This window comes from Phyllobates terribilis, unplaced genomic scaffold, assembly GCF_046119375.1.
Source record: "Phyllobates terribilis strain yellow unplaced genomic scaffold, ASM4611937v1 Scaffold_3__8_contigs__length_932513732, whole genome shotgun sequence".
NCBI lineage: Eukaryota > Metazoa > Chordata > Amphibia > Anura > Dendrobatidae > Phyllobates > Phyllobates terribilis.
In genome coordinates, this window is record NW_027362763.1 from 393,001,831 (window position 1) to 393,021,125 (window position 19,295).

Here is a 19,295-nt window from a genome sequence, read left to right on the forward strand (position 1 = left end):
ACCTGACAAATTCAATGGACTAGAGAGTTCAGAAGCTCCATTCGAACAAGGGGTCCTATGTGAAAATGTAACATCACCTAGAATAAAGTTTTGAGTTGAAAACTGTTTGATTTCAGTTTCTAACAACCTGCTAATGCTTATAATTTCAAAAATGACCATTTTTTTGGTCTTTATTAAAATGAAAAGGTTGATCGAAAAGTTTGGGGGATCTAAGAGTGTGGCAACCCAGTAGTCATGATTACTTCGAATTCTGACAATATGAGGGTCATGCTGCAGGTAGTGCAGCAAGAAGGCACTTATGTGCCTTGCGCATCTCGGAGCCCCAAAATTATTTTCCGGGCTAGATGCAGCTAAAAATTATTTTTAATTTTAAATCTGGTGAAGCTTTAGTATAGATGGCCTAATAGGATCAGTGCTGCACACTGCTACAAAGCCCAAATTATTTTCCAGTCAAGATACAGATAAACATGATTAGTAATTTGAAAGCTTAAAACGGTTGGTAGGGTGATTTTAACCAATCATCAAGCTTTTACTCTCCCCAGGATGACACAGGGGTAGAAAAGTCGTTTCGGATCCATGATTTGTTCATCTTTATGAACGTGAGTCTGTCTACATTATCAGTGGAGAGCCGCGTGCGCTTATCTGTCAGCACACCACCAGCAGCGCTGAACACACGTTCAGACAGAACGCTGGCTGCGGGGCATGACAAGATCTCCAAGGCGTAAGTGGCTAGCTCCGGCCATTCATCCAGATTGGAAGCCCAAAAAGAGCAAGGGTCCAGTGACACAGTCGTGGCTTCAATGTTTGCTTGGAGATACTCCTGTACCATCGTCTCTAGGCGTTGACTATGTGTCAGACTTCTTGTCTCCTGTGGCCTTGCAAAGGATGGGCTAAAAAAGTGGTGAAATGATTCCGCAAAATTGATGTTACCAGCAGATACTGTGGTTCTGTTACGGTTTGAGTGCTGAACACTTGACGGTCCCACGGTTGGCAAGTTGGAACTGTGAAATTCACTACGTGCACCACTGGTATTTTGTGGAAAAGCACATGTAAGATTCTGCAACAGTCTCTGCTGATACTCCTGCATGCGTGCATCCCTTTCTATGGCAGGAATAATTTCTGCAAATTTACTTTTGTACCGGGGATCTAACAGTGTGGCAACCCAGTAGTCAGGATTATTTCTAATTCTCACAATTCGAGGGTCATGTTGCAGGTAGTGCAGCAAGAAGGCACTCATGTGTGTTGCGCATCCAGGAGCACCAAGTCCCTGTTGTGTTGGTGGCGAGGTAACAATCATGCTTCCTTCCTCTGTCCTCTCCCCCCAACCTCGCACAACAGAAATGTGATCAAGGTCTCCCTCATCTGATGAGTCTTCCATCAGTTCGTCCTCCACTTCTTCCTGGGCTCCTGCACCTTCCTCACTAGTTTGGCTGCTACCATGCGCATTGGTATAACCATCTCCCCCACCCTCACATGCCTGCCGCCTTGGTGCTGCCGACCGTCTGGACCTTGCAGATGTTAGCCCTTCCGCATACAACTCCTCCTCCTCTACTTCCTCCACCTCCTCTTGTGCCACCACCTGACTCCGAATTCTGTTTAACATGTGCTCCAGCATGTAAATCACCGGAATAGTCATGCTGATAATGGCATCGTCAACACTAAACATCTTCGTCGCCATTTCAAAACTGTGCAGAAGGGTGCATAGGTCCCTGATCTGAGACCACTCCTCCAGCGTGATTTGCCCCACCTCTGGATCTCGTTGTCCCAGGCTATACGTCAGAACGTATTGCACCAGGGCTTGTCGGTGCTGCCACAGTCGCTGCAACATGTGCAGAGTTGAATTCCACCGGGTAGGCACATCGCATTTTAGCCGGTGAAGTGGCAGGCCCAACGACTTCTGTAGAGATGTAAGTCGCTGAGCTGCGGGATGCGAACGGCGGAAGTGAGCACACAGCGACCGTGCCCTCTGCAGAAGGCCATCTAGTCTGGGATAGTGGGCTAAAAATTGCTGGACAACCAGGTTCAACACGTGAGCCATACAAGGCACGTGTGTGACATTGCCCCGGCGAAGGGCCGCACCCAGGTTTGCAGCATTGTCGCACACGGCCTTCCCTGGTTTCAGGTCCAGTGGAGACAACCATTCATGAAATTGGTTCTCCAGAGCTGACCACAACTCCTCAGCTGTGTGACTCACATTTCCCAGACATTTCAAAGTAAAATCCGCCTGATGACGTTGAGCCCTACTGCCAGCATAGTAAGGAGGTGTGCAGGATCCCTTCTGCGCAGTTAGAAAGCTTGTGGCATGACCAGACAGGCTTTGGGTGCAGGTGGAAGACCGAGAGGAGGTTGAGGAGGCAGAAGCAGTGGAGGAACTTTGAGATAAAGAGGATTGACGCACAACTCGTGGGGGCGGCAAGACTTGGACAGCAGCCCCTTGTCCTGCTGTCACCATAGTTACCCAGTGCCCAGTCAGCGACATGTAACGCCCCTGTCCATGCCTACTCGTCCAAGTGTCTGTGGTGAAATGCACCCTGTCACACACAGAGTTTCTCAAAGAAGCGGTGATGTTGTGTGCGACATGCTGGTGGAGCGCAGGCACACCTTTCTTTGAGAAGTAGTGCCGACTGGGCATCTGGTACTGGGGCACTGCGACGGACATAAGGTCTCGAAAATCCTCTGTGTCCACCAGGCGGAAAGGCAGCATTTCTGTAGCCAAGAGCTTGCAGATGGTGAAATTCAACCTCTTAGCTTTCTCATGGCTAGCAGGAAATGGTCTTTTACTTGTCCACATCTGAGGGACCGAGGGCTGGCTATTGTGCTTAGACGGGGTTGATAAGGGTGTCCCCGGCAAACTGCCGGTCTGTGAGGAAGATGCAGGCGGACATGTTAGGTTGCCTTGATCCAAAGGTGGTGCTATCGATGTCGGACAGCGCTCAACACCAGCTGGTGTTACCACCTCCAAAGAAAATTATGACCTGCCAATCACGCTGGCTGTTGCGGGTAAAGAGGTGGCAGGTCTGCGCCCCAAAACAGGTGTGACTGCTGTCCCCCCAGTCACAGAGGATGAAGAGGCCGCGGATGCACAAGATATGGCAGACGGTGGTTGGCCCGGCCGGCTAGGCCGCATTGTAGCACACTGAGCTTCCCACTGCAACTTATGCTTCATGTCCATGTGCCGGTTCATGCATGAAGTACTCAAACTATGTATTTTTTGGCCTCTACTTAGCTTTTGCTGACAAATGTTACAGATAACACGAGTTGGGTCATCTTTATCGATCTGAAAAAATGCCCAGGCTATGCAAGGCTTAGCACTCATGCGACCTGAAGAGCCACCACGACTTGTGGTGAGAGGCAGAGTTGTGTTTGAGGATGCAGTTGTTGACGTGCTTCCAGTACTACGTCTCTGTCCAGAAAGGCGCAACCTGACCTCGTCGTCACTAGCCTCTTCCTCCACCTCCTCTGCTGACCTCATCTCTTGGCTGACTGTGGGTTGACAGTAAGTGGGATCTCCAACCTCATCATCATCACACTGTGCGTTATCACACCCGTCGTCCTCAGAGCCAAATTGTTCCTGCCCTGACAAAAAACTAAAGTTGTCGCTCCAATCAGGTATTTGAGTCTTATCATCGTCTTCCTCATTGTCTCCACCAACAGGAGTTACAGTTTGGGAATGAGGGTCTACATTATGGTCAGAACCTTCTGCGTCTGGTCCTGGATCCGACTCATAAAGATTCTGGGCATCAGTGCAGATCATTTCCTCGTCTGGATTCACAGAAGCGCTGGAGTCGACCTCTGATTCCCAGGCTATAGTATGAGTAAACAGCTCTGCAGACTCAACCATCTGTTCTACCTCATACTCAGACGGGCAGCTGGAGATTTGGGAGCTGTGAGGAAGCAAGTGCGATTGGGGTGACACCTTTGAGGACTGGAGTATTTGTGATGTTGAAGTTGATGTGGAGGAGAGCCCACTTAAAGGAGCACTTGATATCCGTTGAAGCACCTGCTGTTTTTGTGCCTCATCTGGAATTTGTAGCGATTGGCGTGGCTGTAAGAAAGGGATCTTATCACATTGTCCGCTAAAAGAAGTAGACATTTTAGTTTGGCTGGAAGATGGTCTTTCTTCTGCAGATGTTACTGTTGCTTTAACACCTACCCCACGGACACAACCTTTTTTCCCCTTCCCAACATGCCTATTCCCCTTTCCACCAGCAGCAGGCCTTTTTCCACTCATTTTGGTGGTTAACTAATTAACAACTCTGGAGTTGTTTGCACAAAAAAACAATGGATGGGAACCGAGCAGAGCTGAGTGGCCAAACTGTGGTATTAGGCCAAAACTATTGGCTGGGTTAGATGCAGAAAAAAATTATATTCAATTTGCAACCTGATGGAGGTCAGTATAGATGGACTAATAGAGAAAGTCCCACACACAGCTAGAAGCCCAATATTTTTTCAGAGGTAGATGCAGAAAAAATATATTCAGTTTGCAACCTGATGGAGGTCAGTATAGATGGACTAATACAACAAGTCCCACACACAGCTAGAAGCCCAATATTTTTTCAGAGGTAGATGAAGAAAAAAATATATGCAGTTTGCAACCTGATGGAGGTCAGTATAGATGGACTAATAGAATGATGCTATGCCCAAAAGATTTTACTTCACTAGGTGCAGTAAAAAAATTGGTATTCTATACACAGGTGGTATATCTTGCAACACAGATAGGCTACTCCACTGACTAACACACTCTGCAATAGGCCAAAAAGGATTAGTTTTGCTAGATTCAGCCAAATGCTGTGAAAAAAACTTGCACAGCACTGGCACAGACCTGCCTGGCAAAAACTGATAGGAACTGATGTAACCTAGTCCTGAAAAGGACTCCAATTACAATTAGTCTTTACTCCCACAATCTATCTATTTAAGAGCACAGACCTGCCTGATAAAAGTCGTAGGAAATGCTGTAACCTAGTCCTTAAAAGGACTGCAATCACAACTATTCCCTACTCCCAAGCTATCTGTAGATTTGTGCGAAAATTGGCTTGAAATTAACAAGGTATAGCGCACACAGCAACAGCGGTGCCGTCTAACACGCAGCTGCAGCAGTGAGAAAATGGTGGCGACGGGGAAAATGGCTTGGTCTTATAGGGCAAGGACATGTGACATACACTGCCAATGACACATGCCCTTGCTTGTGTGAAAAAAAGCACTTCGCTCCGTGTGTGCGCTGCTGATAGGCTGACAGATTGCACCTCCCCACTGCAAATGCGGGAAAGAGAAAAAAAAAATGGAGATCTTCATTGTTCCTGCAGAGATCCATCCCCTGCCCCTCCCCCCACCCCGCTGTACACTCAAACTGCGTATTAACATTAATTTTCATCATTACTGAGAAAAAATCCAGTTATGATTTTGGTGCACGAACAGTTATCGAACATAACCTCGAACAGCCGAATTTTTCTCAAATTGTTCGTGTTCGCCGAACGGCTCGAACACCGCCCAAAACAGCTCGAATTTGAGACTGGCGAACAGTTCGAGTAGAACAACGCTCATCTCTAGTGCTGACTAGCTACTGTGCCGTAGTGAGGGTATTTACATCCATGGCCAGGATAAGAAAGTCTAGCTATGACTCTGGTGTTCCTAAGCCCTTTTTTACACCATGTTATCACACCACAATTTTAATTCACATGGGAATAAACGTTAATGATCACTGATATCACTATCATATTCGCCTTTGACCAGTGAGTGCAGAAGACGCTGTATAAGCAATATTAGCATCTTATGATCTTGCAAATAGTAACAACTGTTTCAATCCTAGCAGAATATGATTATATATCACTCTCTAACTCGGCCAACTCTTAATACTAAGTGCTAGCAAAAGTGAATTATTGCTATAAAATGAAAATAATCCTTGTCACATGATCAGGCTATTTTGGAAGCAGTGGACAGGACACTTCCCCTGCTTACACCTCTGAATAACATTCTAGCTGTCATAGCAGAAATACTCCGGATCCTGGACTGAACAGCCTGTTATAGGAACCAGGAAAAGTACAGTTTGGAATATCCTAGGGAGACAGTTGCTAGACTCGATGTCAGATACACGAGCTGGGATGAGATTACTGGGTAAGGCAAAGCTTGCTCCTGTGGAAAAGCTTTTTAATAGGAAACCTATAAATGCCATTACTCCCCAGAGCCGCCTGTAAAGTTAATACCACACACAAGGGTATATTTCATTACTTTCCAAGCGACTGGAGGCTTAAGCGTGAAGGAGTAAAGGACCTATCACACCCATGTCAGAGAAAGTGCACACACTCTGGAAATAAATTACCTTCTGATGTAAATCATTGAGATCATCTGTTTTATCAAGTTATCAAATGTTCTATTCAATAATTGCTTTTTATATTTGTACGTAGTAAAGTTGGGTGGCAAAAAATATAGTCACAATAAGGATATGTTCACACATGGCAGATTTACTGCACAAATTTCTGTGACTGCTTCATCCACTTGAATGAGCTTTATAAAATCTATACATGTGCTGTAGAAACGGCAGATGTGAAACTAATTTTTAGTTGTAGACATTTCTTCAACAGATTTGGGCTACATCCAGCTTTCCTAAGCTCCTGCACGCCAGGATATGTAGTTCTAAAGACACTGCTCCAATACTGCTGTAGAAAATGAAGAATTAAAAAAAGAATACACAGCAGGGAATGTGACAATAAAAAAACAGAAAAACTTTGACTCACCTGGTAAATCACTCCACTCTGTGGTCTTACCAGTAGAGGTAATGTATGTGGACCATGTGAAATTCGTCTGTTCGCATGGAGTTTTACTAGGAAACTCAATTCGCAATGAAATTATTTTCCACAAATTTAAGGTCCCTTATTATGTTCTGGGGTCTCACCAGACCCCATAGCATAATGAACGTAAGATGTAAAAGCTAAAAAAATGTTTATATTAATCTCACGCTCATCACGCCGGCCACTCCTGCTGCTCCTTGCTTGCTGTCCACTTTGCCGCTCCTTCGTTGTGTTGCATCTCTGGCCTGAAGTTCATTCTAGGTTAGGGTTTCCAGCTGCAAGTAGACCCTGGAGCATGCACAGTGAACTCCAGGGCCTGCTCAAGTTCGGAAGCTCCAGACTAGTTTGAACACTGGGCTGGAGATGCGGTGTGATGGAGGACTGAACAGTGGGCAGGGGGCAGAGAAGGGCTACTGGCAAAAGGCTGAAAATAAAACATAACTCACCCCTTGCTCACCTTTCCAGCCATCCCAGCTGTTCTCTCAATCATCCACTCATCTGTCGCTTCATCTCTCCAACCTGGTGTTCAGTTCTGACCAGGACTTTTCATTGCAAGTAGGTCCCAGAGCATGCACACTGAAGGCCGGGGCTGCGGTCTGCTCATGGCTGCAAGCTCCGGCCTAGAAAGAACATTGGGAAAGAGATGTGATGCAACGGAGGTGTGGAGGACCGAATATCGAGAGGGATCATAGGGGGAGGCCAGAGAGTTGAACAGTGAGGGGAGTATGTTATTTTTTTCTTTTTGACCTTTTTCCAGCCCTCTACTGTTAAGCAACATGCTGACTGCAGTTAGCCGCCATTTTGCTGAATTCACAAGCAGCAAATTACAGAGTATCTGTATTCTCCAGAATGCAGATTTTTGTAAAATTCGAGTAGAATTCAATTTTATTCTAATTAATTTGCCCATTTTTACCTTCCATGCTTCAAAAGCTTGACTGTACTAATGACATGCCAATTGTTCTACCATAGCCTTTGAGAATAGTGATTGGCTGCAGTGGTCATGTGCATATGATCAGAACATTATCACTGTAGGAGTAGTCAACAAAGATCAGTGGAACATTGGCGCTGTTATGACAAAGGACTTACCAGGTAAGTAAGGCTAAGTTCACATGAACTTCATACGGAATTTTCCATTTTTATATTGTTCATATGCACAATGGACCACAACCAGACAACACACAGATTATTGTTAGCACGTTATGTGATAGTGCACATTGGCTATTTTACACTCGGACCTCAGGTCAGTGTGGAAAAAATCGCAGCATGGGCTTTTCTGGTCTGATTTATGGACCAGACCAGTGCATGTGAATAAGAAAAAATGGTATTCTGGACCAAAAAAATCATTTAGAAAGGAGAGGACTCAAAACAATATGTGACCTATAAGGACTACAAAGTCTCGACCTCCAGTAATCAATAAAAATCGATTTTTATTAGAAAAAACACAGAAGACATAATAAAAATGCCATGCTATTAAGCAAATGGCACAATAAGTATAAGAATAATTCCACAAAATAGTAATGAATGAGTTTCCCTGATGGAGCTCAAATTTAAGGAGAGACATAGGGGTACATGGGTATAAAAAGTAAAAGGGTGCTCTCTTCAAATATCAAGCATGGAGACATTCACTGAGGGTGGTCAGAAAGAATGAATATATATATATATATATAATATGAGTCAAATTTATTGACTTCACCGAATTTTCCCAAAAATTTGAGTGTATTTTAATACTGGAAAGTAGTGATGAGCGAGTATGTTCTGTTAACCCTTTCACCGAGTATGCTCGGGCGAGCACCGAGTAGTTACAGCTGCTCCGTGTTATGTTTGAATCACTCCGGTGTGCATGATTTGCGACTGTTTGACAGCTTTAATACACGTGAGGAATGTCTATTTCTTACACATTCCTCACATGTAATAAAGCTGTCAAACAGTTGCAAATCATGCACACGGGAGTGATTCAAACATAACACCGAGCAGCTGTAACTACTCGGTGCTCGCCCGAGTATACTCTGTGCTCGCCCGAGTATACTCGGCGAAAGGGTTAACAAAACATACTCGCTCATCACTACTGGAAGGGCTTACACTTTATAGGCGTGACAGAGACAGGACCCTGCTGACCATAAGAGCTTACACTTTACAGGAGAGAAAGGATCCCTCTAATCATAAGAGCTTACACTCTACAGAAGAGCGACAGGATCCCTCTAATCATAAGAGCTTACACTCTACAGAAGAGCGACAGGATCCCTCTAATCATAAGAGCTTACACTCTACAGAAGAGAGAGGACCCCACTGACCATAAGAGCTTACAGTCTACAGGAGAGTAAAAGAGACGACTCCACTGACCATAAGAGCTTACACTGTACAGAAGAGAGATTTACCCAGTTATTCTGGAGATGGAAAACGACTCTACCGATCAAACTGTGCTCCTCTGATCTGTGATGGCCCAGGTACTGACCAGCACTGTACAAGGTATGATAATCTGTAAGATGTCATAGCTGCAGAGCGTTACGGGGGAAACCTGCACGGCAATACAAAGTAATGTTTGCCCGCTCTCTGAAGCTTCAGCAGTTTGGGAAATGAAGCCAGCAATGTCTTATTTTATGACCTGGGAATCAAATCTCAAAATGTTTGAATTGACGTGAAACTGCGAATTTCTAGAAGTTCGACTCAAACTCCACTCCTCTGAGAATTGATCCGCTCATCTCTAACATATGTAGAATTTTACATATGTAAAATAGTTCTTTACAAATTCACAAAAATGTTTATACTCCTAAGTTTTTTAGAACTTGAGATATGGTAGATGAAAAGTTATTCAAGTGTAGACAGTGGGCAGAGACTTTTTTTTGGGATTTCCACGTCGGGAATCCAATTTTCTCCTAGGTCTGAACTGGCTGATAGCAGAGAGCAACAGGCTGCATTCCTCTTCAGCTGAACGGCATACAAGCCAGACTCTAAGTTTTTTGTCCCTTTAACACCTGTGCTAGTGACAGACTGCTGTAGGCAGGCAGGCCTGCACAGAGCTATCTGGAGACTGTGCACCTATCCAGCTGCTGGTAGAAGGGCAGATTGCAGTGTATGTGCTGGTTATCTGTGTTGGTGGCAGTCCTGTCTGCTGACTGAGGGGGAGGATCACACTGTGAGACTAATAAGGACACAGCTCATTCTACCCTCTCCCACTCTTTGGGAGTCTGAATCCAGTTAAGTTCAGCACTTGCAGCTTTGTATCATTTTGACTGTGGGATTTTATTCTTACACATGAAAGGTAAGCTGCTCCTATTAGCAGGGTGGTATGTTGCTCTTTATCATGTGTCTCTGTAAAGTTTCTCCAGCTCATGACTGTGATTCATTATCATGTAGTAGTAGTAGTAAGCAATCCAGAATAGCTGTGCATTAAGAAGTGATTTCCATGCATGCATGTGCTGTGTTCATTAATGTCAGGCTGAAGTTTGCCTGTTGTGTAATTAGAGAGGCCCAGAAGTGAGGGTTTAATTGGTGATCAGGCTGGAGAGGAGAAGTGTAGAGTAATTCATTTGGCACAGAAAAATGATTGGTGATGCCTGTTAGACACAGAAAGTGTTAATACAGAGCAGTGGTACAAGGAGCAGAAACAAAACCTGCTGTCATCTTATCTATTGATCTTGATTTGTCTCTACTCTCAAGTTCACATCAGATGTACTTGGGCAAAGCAATGATTAGTGGCAGGTCTGGGATAGGAAGTGCGCTGCATGAGATGCCATCAGTTTACTCTAGCAGCACTGAATAATCCTCAAATAACTGGATTACCTGAATCTGTCACACATCATTACCTGAAACACATCTGTATTAAATGAGGTACCAAGGAAATGTATGTGTATGTATCAGGGCACGATAAATAATAAATATTGTGGTAAATAATTTAATAATGTAAACTATGTATGAATTTAATAATGTAAACTATGTATGTATTGATTAACTGTGGTGTACTATGATATATTTAATTTAAGATAGAATTCCAGGTAATTCCCTATGTAAAACTATTAACACATTGTAATGTATTGTGCCTGTTAGAAACTCATCTCTAAGACATCTGTACCAATATATTGAAGCTTTATCATGGGACTGATTCTTTTGTGTATGGTGATATTTCTTTGATTTGAGGTTTACCTGAAATCCCATAGAGAACGACTTATCAGATACTCTGAAGAAGTTAATAACTTTTCTATGACTGGCATTCTCAGATCTGACAGTCTGACTCCGGCACTAGTACTTGTGGCGATATTAATCATAGTTCATATTTAGACACATAAAACCCATAGAATTTTCAAGGATTACAAGAGATGCTAATGGTTTTTTACTTCTTTCATCTTGTCCCAAGAGAAAATCCAGTTGATCATTTCCTCTCAATGGGTTCCTCCTCAATATCACATTTTCCAAATGTTTGGCTATTTTCCCATCCTCTTCACGTGCTAATCACCATTTATTGATGCGCTGCAACAGCCAACACGTTGGCCTTTCTGCACTGATTTAACTCTTCGGCTCATACCGTAGACTACCAAGTGTACAGAACTTTTATGATGACAGAACAGGCGATGCTGCTCTTTTTCAATTAGCAACCTAAGAGCGATCTCACATATATAGTGTAATGTTGAAAAGGTTAATGAGGCTGGCAGAGAGCAGGGTGATGAGCAGTGCGAAGCTCTGAGACACGGCTAATCAGAGCATTATGTGATGGCACAGGATCTGGAACAGCCCTGCACATGTAGCCATTCCATCTGATACTACTAAAAGTTCCTGACTCACAGCCAAAGGGTCCAACAATTACAAGGCACACAGCCTATACTGAGCTGAGCCATAAAGCCACTCACAATACGCTGCCCCAGGAAAAAAGAAGCTTCTTTATTTTATACAATCAGTTCTAGTGATTTTATCTGGTGTCATCTTCTAAAATATTGCACTAACTTCACCAAACTAAAACTGTCCGGTTTTGTGGCTGTTAAAAAAAGAAGTAAACGACTATGCCATAAACAAAACTATGTTGACAGGTGGGATTTTATTACATGAGTCATTTTTGGTAAAGTGGTTTATTCCGGGTGGTCTGCAAAGTTTGTTAGTGTCAGTATCTGTCTATCCATCAAAAATGTATCAATCCATTTACCTATCTAGACCTTCAAAATCGGTCTGTTGAAAATCTATCTACTAATTAGTGATATCCCTCTATCAATCTATTAAAAAATTGGTCTGTGTATCTATCAAGTAATTTGTTTGTTTAAACTGGTCTATTACGGGTGGTCTGCAGAGGATCTGTGTATCAGTATTTGTCTATCTATAGAAAAAGCAGAGAAGCACCTTTTAAGAAATGAGGATGCAAAGCGTCCCTGGCACATGCCAAACCATCTAGCTAAAAAAGAAAAACTGGAAGCAGCACACCAAAAAAAGTGTACAAAATTTGATAATTTATTTATAGGCCCATAGTGGTGACGTTTTGGTTCCAAACTTGAAAAAGGTTCACATTTCGGAACCGAAACGTTGCCACTATGGGCCTATAAATAAATAATCATATTTTGTACACTTTTTTTGGTGTGCTGCTTCCAGTTTTTCTTTTCTATCTTTATCTATCTATCTATCTATCTATCTATCTATCCCACTAGTTACCTCACTCTGTGAGTTTATTAGCCATATTTACTAGATAACTTTGATAAACATCCATAAAAAAACAAAAAAATTTTTAAAAAAATTAGTCACCAACAAGTTTCTAGGCACATGGGTTTCTGTGTCCTTGGATTTGTCCATTCCTGATTCTCACAATAAGTATTATCCTTTAGCTCTAATAATGTATTTATCTCTGTTACATGTATTTATACATTACTGTATGCTACATCTTGCTATCTATGTACATCTATCTGTATATTAATTTACATTTCAGCTGTGTATGGCTATGCCATATCTATCCGTATAATCTTTTTATTAAATATCTGCTTAGCTGTATAGTGTAAGTGGTGATTAGCATACTCAACATTTTTTAAATGTACATAGAGTAGGGTGGCTCGGTGGTTAGCACTTTTGCTGTGTAGCTCTGGGGTCCTGGGTTCAAATCCCACCAAGGACAACATCTTCAAGGAGTTGCATGTTCTCCCCGTGTTTGCGTGGGTTTCCTCCGGGTTCTCCGGTTTCTTCCCACACGCCAAAGAGATACTGATGCTGAGAGGGACTTTAGATTGAGAGCCCCAATATGGACAATGACGATAATGTCTGTAAAGCGCTGTGGAATTAATGTTGCTATATAAGCAAGTAAAATAAATAGAGTAGATATAAAGGTTGGGAAAAAGTAAGCAACTCTTTAATATACCCCATAGCATTATATCTCAAGGTAAGTCCACATGAGATGGAAATCTTGCAGATTTCTCCTTAGGAATTTGTGCAGGTCAAGTCCGCATTTGAATACAGAAACAGGCAAGTAAGATATTAACAAATCTGATCCAAGTAATTCTGCACAGAATTTTCACAGCCCATCAATTTCTGTTGCAAATTGTCATTGCAGATTTCTCCTCTTTCAGTCTAAGTCTGGGTTCACATTGTGTTTTATCCTCCTGTCAGTTGGTCTGTCGGAGTTTACGTCTGGGCATATGCGCTAAAGGGGCCATTGACTGTAGTGATGCAGATGAAGTGACTGTGTGCGCTGTCGGAAATCACTTTCAGCCATATCTGCTTATTTAAGGCTGGCTTCAAGATGCAGTTGACCTTGCATTGAAGCCCGCCTCAAATAAGTGGATACGAAGGAAAATGATGTCTGATAAAGCACACAGTGACGCCATCTGCATCATTACAGTCCATGGCCCCTACTGAGTTACTGATGCGAGTAAATTGCGATGTGACCATAGCTTAAGCAAGAATAGGTTTGCACTGTATGTACAACTCTGCAGGCTTCAAAGTTTAACTTTCTCACTATTCCTAGCGTACATACGGTCGTGTGATGTTCAAGGGAATCATTAATGTGCACATCGCACACTGTCATGTTTCCATAGTCTGCAGTAACGTAAAGTACAGACATTATTTCTTAGACCAAATAACCCCTTTAATACTGATAATATAGCACTGGGATGTTACAAACTAGTGTAATTTGACACCTAGCTTCACATCAGTCAATAGCTTGTACAATCTTGAAGAGTAACCATTGTTTACATTTTTTTCCCATAAATCAATATTACATGTGAAAATAATAAACTTTGTAATATACAGTATCTTATAAGGGAAATCTGCTTCTTTCTCCTCCTGGACAACTATAACTGTTTCAGGAGAACTTGCAGCAGAATGCATTTGTCTGCCTCTAGCGCAGGAATGTCAAACGCAAGTACACAGAGGGCCAAAATTAAAAACTTCAACAGTCATTGACTGACCTTGATATTTATTAAAAATGTCTACAATTGAGGATATTTTTCATTCCTTACAGAATAATAGCCCCACATAGTCCACCATACAGAATAATGGCCCCACATAGTCCTCCAAAGAGTATAAGGGCTCCACATAGTCCTCCATACAGTATGATGGCTCCACATAGTCCTCCATACAGTATAATGGCCCCACATAGCCCTCCATACTTTAGAATGGCCCCACAAAGCCATCCATACAGTATAATGGGACCCACATAGTCCTCCATACAGTATAATGGGACCCACATAGTCCTCCATACAGAATAATGGGCCCCCCATAGTCTTCCATACAGAATAATGGGCCCCACATAGTCCTCCATACAAAATAATGGGCCCCACATAGTCCTACATAGAGTAAAATGGCCCCACTTAGTCCTCCATTCAGAATAATGGCCCCACATAGTCCTCCATGCAGAATAATTGGCCACAAATAGTCCTCTATACAGAATAATGGCCCCCACATAGTCCTCCATACAAAATACATTGCCAGTATAGCTGGCCAAATATAATCACCCTCTGGGACAAATTTGGCCCATGGGCCAGAGTTTGGCATGAGTGCTCTAGCACCCCCTACTCTCTCCTTCATAGAATTTTAAAAGTACCAATTCTCATCTCATATCTCAGTAATAGGGAAGTCTGTCTTCACTGCATGCAGATCTTACCCATGAATTGAGAATGACTGTAGAAGAAAGAAGTAGATTTATCTGATGATATTATTGCAAAGTTTTTTATTTTGTGATATAAAAATGTAAACGACGGTTACTCTTTAAATTTTCTTGATCCTCTTTAGGCAGACTTCACACATCAGATTTTTTTTTCTCGTCCATGAAAAACAGTTGTGAGTTTTTTTTCAGTAACAACACAGGATTAAAAAATTAAGGCAGCGCTCCCAGAGTGATGATAGGGGTAAAAATACAGAGTCATCTCGTATAAGAAGGATGTCCTTGGTCACTGGACATCGACCATTACTCCAAGGGGCCTGATTAGCTTTCAAACAATCTCACTCTCAATCTCACTACCTTCTACAGTGGAGTAAGTCACTATTGAACCTAACTAGTTTTTATAGTACCTTAGTTTTACTCTGTCTCCGAGTACTAGATATTTTCTGTTTTAAGTTTTATTTCCGCGCGCTGGACCCATTTTTGGTCTGTGTGTCACTTTTTACAATCCTTGTTGCATCCGTTTTTCGCATATGAAATAAAACTTTAGATTCTGCTGCCCAATAAATAATAAAATATGGACAGCACACTGGAGACATCTGTGTGCGATCCATTTTTTTAACCAGACCATTGATTTTCATTAGTGAGTTTGATCCACAATAGAGATCAAAGTAGGCATTTCTCCATATATTTTTTTTTGTGGACAATCGGTCTTCAAAAATAAAAGGGTGTCTGAAAAGATACTTTAAAGGGGTTGTCCACTGCTTGAACAATCCCTTCTGAATCCCTATGTTTTCCCCTAGCAAAATAATAGCACTAGTACTCCCCTTTGGTGCAGGCACCGTTCCAGTGGTGTTGGCACTGACTCTGCTCGGGTTCACGTGACATTGTTATGACACGTGATCCCTGCTGTCAATCAGCGCTGGCTTCACTCTCCTCTCCTATAGACATAATTGACTTCCAGACAAAAGTGAGAGGGCAGCCACAGCTTTTACTTCCTCCAGATGTCTTGATTTGTCCAAAAGAGGGCAGGATGAAGCTAGTACCGAGTGGCCGCATGGATTATGTGACATAACAATGTCACGAGAGCCCTGGCAGAACCAGTGCCAACACCAAAGGAGCAGCACCAGAACCAGAGGTTAGTATGAATGTTATAATTTTACTGGGGGGGGAAATGCAGGGATTCAGACGAGGTTATTTGAGTAGTGGATAACCCTTTTAATTGTAATAGGAACATGATCTATCTAAAAAAATAATAGCGCAAAAAAACAGCCCTGATGTATAAAAGAGCCCTTAATGAGATAACCTTCTATGACAAGTTCTGAGCAAATACATTATTTGTCAAGTTAAATTTTGCTACATCTGTCTACAGAACTTGCTATTGTTTGCATTTTTATAAGTATATCCTATGAACTGGAGACTCTAATGTCAGTCACACAATATGATGTGGTGGGTATTATGGAAACCTGGCTGGATGAAAGCCATGACTGGGTGACAAACATAGATGGATACACTACATTTAGAAAGGACAGGAAAGAAAAAAAAAGGTGGAGAGGTGTGTATTTTCGTAAGATCCAATTTAAAACCTGTGCTCAATGACAACATTGGGGGCAGCTGCGACAATGTAGAGTCAGTCTGGGTAAATGTACATGGGGATGGCCATAATGGAAAGCTGCTAATTGGAGTTTGTTACAAGCCTCCTAATATAGCTTAACAGGCAGAGGACGAAATGCTGGAAAAAATTAAAAGTGCAGCAAATAATAATAGGGTCCTTATTATGGGGGATTTTAACTATCCAGATATTCAATGGGACATAGAAATCCAGATGTGCTAAAAGCTGCAAGTTCTTATCTACAGTTCAGGACAATTACCTCTCTTAGCTGGTAAATGAACCAACCAGTCAAAATAATCTGCTGGATCTAGTGCTGTCAAATAGACCTGATATAATTTCAGATCTACAGGTCCGGAAGGATTTGGGGAAACAGCAACCATAATATGGTAAGTTTCAATGTAATATTTAATAAAACATTTCAAAAAGCAAATGCAAAAACCTGGAACTTTAGGAAGGTTGTTTTAAACAAATTAAGGAAAGAGCTTAATCGTGTAGACTGGGACCATGTCATGGTAACTGGGGATACTGAATGTAAATGGGGCATGTTTAAGGAAATACTACTTGAACCCTGTAGAAAATTTATACCCTCTGGTATTAAAATGTCCAGGAATAAAAAGAAACCATCATGGATAAATAAGACAGTACAAAGTTTAATAAGACTAAAACAAAGGGCATTTAAAATCTTGAAGGCCGAGAATGCAGAAATAGCATTTCAGGAGTATAAAGACCTAAATAAGAAATGTAAAAAAGAAATCAAGCTATCAAAATTATCTACAGAGCAACAAATCGTCAGGGACATTTAAATTAAATCTCAACATTTTTTATACATACATCAATGCCAAAAAGAGAAAATCTGATGGTATCGGCCCATTAAAAGACAATAATAATAAGATAATTATAGAGGACAAAGAAAAGGCTGAGATATTAAACAGACACTTTTCATCCATGTTCACCAACAAACAGTCTGTTCCAAGGATCTTTCAACAGGGCAAAAAGTTCACCACCTAATATAACTAGTTTAACACAAAAAGAAGTACTACTGCGTCTGAACAAATTAAACATTGACAAATCCCCTGAACCAGATGGTATTCATCCATGGATATTGAGGGAATTGAGCTCAGTAATTGACAAACCGCTGTATCTCGTATTCTTAGACTCTCTTGTAACAGGGGGTAGTGCTACAGGATTGGAGAATAGCAATGTGGTACCGATTTTTAAGAAAGGTAAGAAGGTGGATCCCGGTAACTACCGTCCGGTAAGTAGTGTGCAAAGTTTTTGAGGGCATCATAAGGTATGACCTGCAGAGTTATATTGCAGAGAATAATATAATAAATGATAATCAGCATGGATTCATGAAGAATAGGTCGTGTTTAACCAACATGTTGGGGTTCTAGAGGAAGTAAGTGTAAGTCTGGATGTTGATAATGCGGCTGATGTGATTTATCTGGACTTTGCAAAGGCATTTGACACTGTACCACATGGCAGCCTTATACTGAAGCTACAGAAGCAAGGACTTGGGGGAACTATATGTAGATGGGTATGTAATTGGCTAAATGATAAGAAACAAAGGGTTGTCATAAATGGTACATTCTCTAAATGGAACATAGTCAGCAGTGGGGGCCGCAGGGATCTGTGCTAGGACCAATTTTCTTTAACATCTTTATTAATGACCTGGAGGATGGGATTGTGAGTAAAGTGTCAGTTTTTGCTGACGATACCAAACTATGTAGGATATTAAAATCTGATCTTAACATTACGATATTGCAGAACGATCTGGATAAGATGACTGAATGGGTAAACACTTGGCAGATGAGGTTTAATATAGATAAATGTAGAGTAATGCACCTAGGATGAAGTAATCCTGTTGCTGCATATACATTAAATGGGAGTATACTCGGGACTACAGAACAAGAGAAGGATTTGGGTCTTCTGGTTACAAGTAAGCTGAGCAGCAGTACTCAATGTCAAGAAGCTGCCGCAAAAGCAAGCAAAATTTTAGGGTGTATAAAAAGAGAAATAAAATCTTGTGATCCCAATGTATTGTTAGCCCTTTATAAATGACTGGTGAGGCGACATCTAGAATATGGAATCCAGTTTTGGGCTCCACATTTTAAAAAAGATATTCAGAAGTTAGAGTCAGTTCAAAGGTGGGCAACTAGAACATTACAAGGGATGGAAGGCCTCTCATATGATGAGAGGTTGAAAAAGTTGAGCTTGTTTAGCTTAGAAAAACGACACCTCAGAGGGGATCTCATTTACATGTATAAATGTGTGTGGTCAGTACAAAGGTGACCAGGGGACACTCATTACGGGTGGAAGAAAGGCGATTCCAGAGCCTAAACAGAAAAGGGTTCTTTACAGTCAGATTAGTCAGGCTGTGGAATGCCCTACCACAAGAGGTGGTGATGGCCGATAATATAACAGCGTTCAAAAAGGGGCTGGATGATTTCCTCAATACAGGTAACATTGTGGGCTACAGTTAAATTAGACAAAATGTTACACCTATAGTAGTACATTTGATCCAGGGTTCTTGTACTGATCGCCTTTCTCGGGGTCAAGAAGGAATTTTTCCCCATGATGCAAATTGGCTGAATGTGTCCTGGGGTTTTTGCCTTCTTCTGGATCAACATATTTAGGTACAGGGATTTTAGTAATACCATAACAGTAATGCAAAAATAAAACTAATTAAAAAATTATAAATTGATTTATTTGTAATTGTAATAGTGCAGTAATGATAAAAATAAAAATTCATTTGTGAGGCCTAGTTCCGGTAAGTTAATGTGTTGCTATGGGGAGTACAATTGGGGGACAAAGGTTGAACTTGATGGACCTAGGT

The 19,295-nt window shown here is 41.8% G+C and overlaps 1 protein-coding gene across 3 annotated transcripts in view; it reads left to right on the plus strand.

The window, feature by feature from the left end:
- The first annotated feature begins 9,913 nt into the window (after positions 1-9,913).
- The window catches only part of COL19A1 (collagen type XIX alpha 1 chain), a 1,587,177-nt gene continuing 1,577,795 nt past the window's right edge, over positions 9,914-19,295 (plus strand). For all 3 annotated transcript variants that reach the window (XM_073675502.1, XM_073675503.1, XM_073675504.1), the window contains exon 1: positions 9,914-10,044. The gene's annotated coding sequence lies outside the window, so the exon portion shown is untranslated. The remainder of the gene's footprint in view (positions 10,045-19,295) is intronic.